Here is a 7,785-nt window from a genome sequence, read left to right as displayed (position 1 = left end):
AGTGTCACCAAACCTCACAGCGAGTATCTGTAGCCCTATATACAGGCCCACTGACTGATTACAAGATTGTAGACACCTGTGATGCTAATTAGTGGACACAACTTGATTTAACATGTCCCTTTTGTCACATTATTTTCAGGGGTACCATAATTTCTTTCCAGGCCTATTTCATGAGTTTAATTTTTTTTTCAATTCTGTGGAAGCAGAAAAGCAATGTCTGACTTTCATTTCTTCATTTTCATAGATTTTTAATTTATTATTACTTTTGTCAGATTCAAGTTATTTCTGTGACCATTGTGAGTTTTTCTTTCATTAAATGAGGGGTACCAACAATTCTGACCACGTGTGTATATAGTATATACAGAGCTCCTGGGTATGTCACTGGTGATCACTGTATTACGTATACACTATATACAGAGCTTCTGTGTATAATGTCACTGGTGACCACTGTATTACCTGTACACTATATACAGAGCTGCTGTTTATAATGTCACTGGTGATCACTGTGTTACCTGTACACTGACACTATATACAGAGCTCCTGTGTATAATATCACTGGTGATCACTGTATTACCTTTACAATGACACTATATACAGAGCTCCTGTGTATAATGTCACTGGTGATCACTGTGTTACCTGTACACTGACACTATATACAGAGCTCCTGTGTATAATGTCGCTGGTGGTAATAACAGTGTTGTTAGTATTGTGGTTTGTATTCATGATCAGTATTGTAGTATTTGGTCACTTTGGGGTGGTAATATGTGGTCTGGCCGTATTTGTTCCTTGTATGTGGTATTATTCGGTCACTATGTGGTGGTAATATGTGATCTAGTCATGGTGTGGCGATATTTGTCCCTTTTGTATGTGGTATTATTGGTGTTGATATAGTGAACTGTGTTGTGTATGGCGGTCATTTTGTTCTTGCTGATATTAACTAGGAAAAGATTTTTTTCCATTAGGCCACAGCCCCACCATTAGTATTTGGTTGGTATTTTTTCTCAGGAGTCGCTGCCAAAACAAGTAGTGGGTGATAAATGCAGAATTGGTGACTTGTTTCTATTCTACCTTTTCTCTGATTGTTCCTCACCTGGTTTTGGCTCCCACTCCTGAAAAAAAAATACTGACCGGATACTGACCAAATACTGATAGTAGGGCCATGGCTTTAGAGATTAAATACTTGTACCAGAGCGGCAGAGATGCACTTACAGGGGTTCTCCGGTGAAAACAAGTAATCACCTCTCCACAGGATCAGTGATAATATTGATTGGTGGGGGTCTGACTGCTGGGACACAATTGGCAGAATGTGGAGCTTTTCTCCCCATTAGACTGGAGTAGCATGTGAGATGCGACCACTGATCCATTCATTCCTTCAGTGTCTGTGAGCGCTGCTCTTTTTTGGAAGCCCCCAAGTGAATGAATGGAGCTGCGGTCAGACGTCCCAGCTGTCGCTGCATTTTAAAGTGGGGATAAATGTGCTGTCAGGGATAAAACTTCCCCATTCTTCCGATAGGTGCGTTTTCCAATGTTCGAACCCAAACGATCAATAAGTTATCACCTATCCTGTAGAGCCCATGGATCGGTGATAACTTGCTTTAACCAAAGAAGCCCTTTAATGCAAACTACCGTAATTGTACATCCCAGTTAGTGTCGCAAAGTAGATGTGCAGAAGCCGCCAGTCAATGCTCCACTATAATAGGGATAGCGGATAACAGATATTTGCATATGGCTGTAGGTGGGCCCCTAGAGTCAGTTCTCTCTGTGGGCCCCAGACACCCCAGTCCGACCCTGCAGACAGGCACATGCACACACACTCACACGCACTCACACACACAGGCATGTACACATACACTCAGGCTGTGTGCCCACGATGCGTTTTTTAAGCGTTTCCGCAGCGGCAATTCCGCTGCAGAAACGCTTAAAAAACGCTTGGTAGAAGGTCTGCCATGTTCCCCAATGATAATCCGCATGTGCTCTGCACATGCTGCAGAAATTTCCGCTGCGGATTATCACTGCGGAAAAAAACGCAGCACTACCGATTATTTTGCGGAAGCGCTGCGTTTTCGCTGCCATTGACTTGCATTGGAACACATGGAATCCGCATCACTGGATCTGTACATGAGGATTACATGCGTTTCAATGTGCGGATGGTATTCGGGTCTGGAAGAGAGGAGACTCTCCTCTGGACCCGGGTACCATAGAACCTGTAAAAAAAAGAATAAAATAAAAAATAAATATTATACTTACCTTCTGATGGCCCCCGGTGTGCTTGTCTTGGCTTGCCGGCAGATCGCAGTGGACTCAAGGACCTGTCATGACGTCATTTAGTCATGTGACGGGTCATGCGACCACTGACGTCGTCAGGTCCTTTCAGTGTACCGCGAGCTGCCGGCAAGCCAAGACGCATCGAATAAAGACACCGGGGGCCATCAGAAGGTAAGTATATATTTATTTTTTACCATTCTTTCGGTCACAGTATATAAATCCATGCCGGCTGCATGGATTTATATAGTGTGACCAAGTTGTCAAGCACTTTCCTAGAAATGCTAAAATCGCTTGGAAAGCGCTTGACAACCCGCATGCGGAAATGCATGTGAAGAACACTTCACATCCTCATGTCCCTGGCAGGAAAAAAGCATGTACAATCCGCATGCGTTTTTTCTGCCAGGGAGATGCAGAAACGCTCAGGAAAAAATCCGGAGCATTTCTGCATCGTGGGCACATAGCCTCACACACAGGAACGGGCACATAGCCTCACACACAGGAAAGTACACACACACACATACACTCACACACACTTACCTTCTATGCTGGACCCTAAAAAAGTCTTTTCACTTGATGATTGCAGGTCCTATCTCAGAGCAGCCTTCGGGGAGGTCAGGAAAAAAAGAAAACAATGTATTCATCTGGAAACATCATGGGGATGATGAGGACACAGTCCACACAGCACACACTGTAGATCCCATCCTGGTCCTGCTGTGCTGTTTGTACTGTGTATAATTGCTGTGCAGCGAGTCCGTTCTCCTCCCTGACTGATGTGACCCGATCTTCAGCGTTCAGTGAAGAGCTAACTACCTGGAATCGTCTTCTTCAAGCTGTGACACGAGATGACTCAGGAATAGAACTTTGTACATTCTATAGCAATTGTGATGTCATGTAAGTTCTATGATGTCATGTGCCCTGTGCTGTCAAGTGCCTTGTGATGTTATCATAACTGCCTCTGCCATTTTATGTATCAAGTTTACAACAGGAAATAAATTAATAAACAAAACAAAAAATCACAGACTGCAAATAACCCACAGCCTCATCATGATCCCTATTTAAATTAATTTTTATTTTAATCCATATCACCTACTGATTTATGATTTAACCCCTTTATGACCAATGACTGACATAGCACGTCATGAACGGGCGTCACTACCTGCATCATGACGTGCTATGTCCGTCATGCATTTAAATTGTCACTGTGTGCATACACGCATTGACAGCTCCATGACAACAGCTGTCACTGACAACTGAGCAGCACAGGAAGAGGCGTGGTGACCCACGTCATCGGTTCCCACACTCAGAGGGCTGTGATTGGTCAGTCAATCCGACTGACTGATAACAGTATGATTGCGCAGGATGTGCCTACAGCTGAGCTCCTGCAGTGACAGCTAGGGATGGTGCCAGCACCACCCCTGGCTGTTTAACACCCTAAATGCTGCGATCAAGAGTGATCACAATATTTATGAGGCTGGAGCCCCTTCCCTTTCTTTTCAGATCGGCGCCTCCCAAACAACGTCATCGCGGGGGCCCGATCGTTGCCATGGAAAGCCTAAGAAGCTTCTGTACAGGCATAATGCATTATGCTTGTGATCAAAGTGAAAAAAGTGAAAATCCTGTAGAGGGACTGAGTAAAAAAGTAAAAAAAAAGTAAAACCATAAAAAAAATTACAAAATAATTAAAACATTAAAAAAGATTATACCAATAAATACATATTTTTATGTAAAAAAAATAAACAAAAAAATGTACACATTTGGTATCACTGCGTCCGGAATGATCCAATCTATAAATGTGTCACACTAGTTAACTCCTTCAGTGAATGCTGTAAAAAAAACAGCAAAAAAAAAAGCTTAGCAATCTATGGTTTTTCATCATACCGCTTGAAAAAAAGTGGACCAAAAAGCGATCAAAAATACGAATGTAAAGAAAAATGGTGTCTGTGAAAACATCATCTTGTCCTGCAATTAACAAGCTAACATACAGATCCATCAGTGGAAAAATAAAAAAATTATAGCTCTCAGAATAAAGCGATGCATAAATAATTATTTTTTTCTATAAAATAGTTTTTATTGTGTAAAAACATAAAAAAATGACATAAATGTGGTATCGGTGTAATCATACTGACCCGAAGAATAATGCTGCCTTGTCAATTTTACCACATGCAAAACTGCATTAAAAAAAAAAAAACCTAAAAAACTATTTTTAAATTACTGTTTTTTTGTTCATTCTGCCTCCCAAAATTCGGAATAGAAAGCGATCAAAAAATGTTACGTGTCCCTGAAAATGGCACCAATAAAAACGTCAACTCGTCCCACAAAAAAACAAGCCCTTAAATGACTCTGTTGGCCGAAATATGGAAAAGTTATAGCTCTCAAAATATGGCGAAAAAAAGCGTCTTTTAGTGTGTCACAGCAGCCACCAGAAAAAAAAACTATATAATCTGGTATCGCTGTAATCGCACCTACACAAAGAATAAAGTTGTCTAATGACTTATACCGCACGAGGAACGGCGTAAAAAAAATAAATAAAAGTAATTCTTCACCTGCTGTTGATTTGTTCATTCTGCCTCCCAAAAATCGCAATAAGGCTCTGCTCACACTTATCCTGCTCTCTACGCTGAGCGCTTACACCAGGTTTCCGTGTAAATCTTTGAAATACATGATTCAGATGGAACACCAGGTGCAAGATTCCCTATAGTGAGGCAAATGGAGGCACTGTGGACGCTGTCTGGCCTATGATCCGGCGGTGTTCGTCTATTTAGGCGTGCATAACAGTGCAGTCAGCCACAGTTTTGTGTATTTCTGAAAAGAAGGACACCGCTGAACAGAGGCCAGACAGAGTCCAGAGTAACTCTGCTGCCTCATTATAGTGAATGGATCCCTCGGGGGTTTCATCAGAATCACATCATTTGGAGATTTAGATGGAAACATCGATGTAAATGCTGAGCGTAGAGTGAAGAATAAGAGTGATACAAAATGTTATGTAAAATGTTCTCAACAAAAGCTTCAAATCAATCCACAAAAAAAGCAAGTCTCCACTCAGGTCCGTCATCTGTCAATGGAAAGCTAGGGGACTTCCACGTTACTGATAGTACAAAGGCTCTGTACTACAGAATTTTACGCTCCCAAATCCTAGTGCCTAAACCACATTTAGCATCTACGTTTTTGGCAGCATTATAATTTACAAAATGGGGTCACTTGAGGGGGGATTCTGCTCTTCTAGCACTTAGGGACTCCGTATATGGGGTCCGCAAACTATTCTAGGAAAATCCGCGCTCCAGCAGGCAAATAGCGCTCCTTTTGTTCGTACTATACGGCCACATATGGGGTGTTTCCACGTTCAGCAGAAATTGTGTGACAAATTTTCATGCCATTTTTACCATTTACCCTTGTGAAAATGTAAAATCTGGGGCAAAAACAAATTTTTTGTGGTAAAAATGTAATTATTATTTCTTCACTGTCCAATGGTATAAATGTCTGCGAGGCATATGTGGTGTTAACATGGCACATCAGGGGCTCTCCAAACGCGACGTGGCTTCCGCTCTCGATTACAGCCATTTTTATTTCAAAAAGTCAAATGTTGCTCCTTCGCTTCCAAGCTTTGCCATACGCCCAAACAATAGTTTCCCCCCACATAAGAGGTGTCAGTGTACTCAGGAGAACTTGCACAACATATTTTGAGGTTCATTTTCCTTTGTTACCCTTGAGAAAATAATTATTTTTAGGATAAAGTAACATTTTTGTGAAAAAAGTTAAATGTTTATTTTTTCCTTCCACATTCCATTAATTCCTGTGAAGCGCCTGAAGGGTTAATAAAGTTCTTGAATGTGGTTTTAAGCACTTTGAGGGGTGCAGTTTTTAGAATGGTGTCACTTTTGGGTATTTTCTGTCATATAGACCCCTCAAAGTCACTTCAAATGTGATGTGGTCCCTAAAAAAATGGTTTTGTAAATTTTGTTACAAAAATGAGAAATTGCTGATCAATTTTAACCCTTCTAACTTCCTGACGAAAAAGGTTCTGACCCTCGGAATGGTGAAAACGGATTTTACAAAATAAGATGGAACAAAATGTTTTCATGTATTTTCATAACAGAAGTGCAGAAACTCAGCAAAAAAAAAACAATGTAAAACAAGAAAACCGTTCACCGAAGACAGATCAAAGATTCTGATCACTGGGGCCCCAAATAAAAAATAATAAACAGAAAAAGCATTGCTGGTACCAATAGCAACTGACTTGCCTCTGAACTAAACTGAGAGCAGACACGTGACCGGCTGCCGCTCCATGGTCCCATGGCTATAGGACGCAGCATGCGGCTCTGTCCCCTCCCGCCGCTGCCAACCATTCCAACCAGTGCGCCAGAGGCCGCGCCGGATGATGACGTAACACACGTCAGTGGTTGGAACCACAACAGCTCGTCAGCTGCGCAGCGGAGTCTGCAAGGCTCGGTGTCTGGACCCTGCTGAGGATGCAGCCGCTGACTGTACGAGCTCCGAGGCCCTGATCTACCGCAAGCAGCAGGGCGTCACATCTGCTGGGCCGCCGCTGTCATCGAGCACCGGCGGAGAAGCTGTGGGGGCCTGACCCTGAGCGGACCGTCCCCTGGTAATGATGATGATGATGATGATGGTGGTGGTGCTGGTGGCAGCTCTGTCACTTGTTGCCTCCACCTCTCCTGTCCTACAGCTGTACCGATCACTGTCCGCATCACCATGTAAGATGGGTGTGATCTTCTCCAGATCCACTGCAGATCTCGTGTGTGCAGGATCTGTCCTTTATGTAGGGACACCTTCCTGTATGATACATATTCTTTATTGTTCTCTGGTAGCAGCCATTTCATTCTACGGAGAAATCGATTGTAGCTTTCTTTATTGAAGTTATTGTCAGAAAATGGAGAAATGTCTGCGCCCTCCCGTTACAGACCTCCACCTGTGTGCCTTGTCTTTAGTGGACCTGTAGGAGCCGGTGATATCACACTGTATATTGATATCGTGTAGGTAGACTGGGTGGATGACGTTTGTACATTATCTGATTATATTGTTAGTTGCAGTACAGTTCTTGTTCTCTGCCGTATGGATGATGTTTATGATCATTGTGCTTAATAATACGCTATATATACAAAGCATTTATAATATTCATGTACTGATCGGCCATAATATTGTGTGATGTGCTGCTACACTGCCCTATACTCTGCAAGCTGCAATACCCGGTGTCTTCTGGTGTCTTCTTATAATAGGCAGCATAAGACTCTGATCACATGGTGCTCCGAGATTTCTGATAAATGCAATACGTGATCTGCTGTATCTTTTGTGCTCATGAGTGTGGCCCCATTGATCATGATTTGGGTTTGTTTGTTTTTTTAGAACAGATAAAAAGTCCTTCAGTTCTAAGGAACAAAATCCAGACGAACCCCATAATGATCAGTGGGGCCTCTCTTGCCTCAATTTGTATAACTGATACAGTGGATCACTTAATCTGTTTGTCTGTTCCTAAAATAAAACAGTCAAATGAAGTGTCCGAAC

General features: G+C 42.3%; 1 protein-coding gene across 3 annotated transcripts in view; it reads left to right on the top strand.

The window, feature by feature from the left end:
- Positions 1-6,598: 6,598 nt before the first annotated feature.
- AKAP11 (A-kinase anchoring protein 11) overlaps positions 6,599-7,785 on the top strand; it is a 112,051-nt gene continuing 110,864 nt past the window's right edge. For all 3 annotated transcript variants that reach the window (XM_073663908.1, XM_073663909.1, XM_073663910.1), the window contains exon 1: positions 6,599-6,868. The gene's annotated coding sequence lies outside the window, so the exon portion shown is untranslated. The remainder of the gene's footprint in view (positions 6,869-7,785) is intronic.

The sequence above is a fragment of the Phyllobates terribilis genome, unplaced genomic scaffold, assembly GCF_046119375.1.
Source record: "Phyllobates terribilis strain yellow unplaced genomic scaffold, ASM4611937v1 Scaffold_2__4_contigs__length_985480577, whole genome shotgun sequence".
Taxonomy (NCBI): domain Eukaryota; kingdom Metazoa; phylum Chordata; class Amphibia; order Anura; family Dendrobatidae; genus Phyllobates; species Phyllobates terribilis.
The sequence above is the reverse complement of the archived record's forward strand: the minus strand, read 5'-3'. Positions and strand labels throughout refer to the sequence as shown.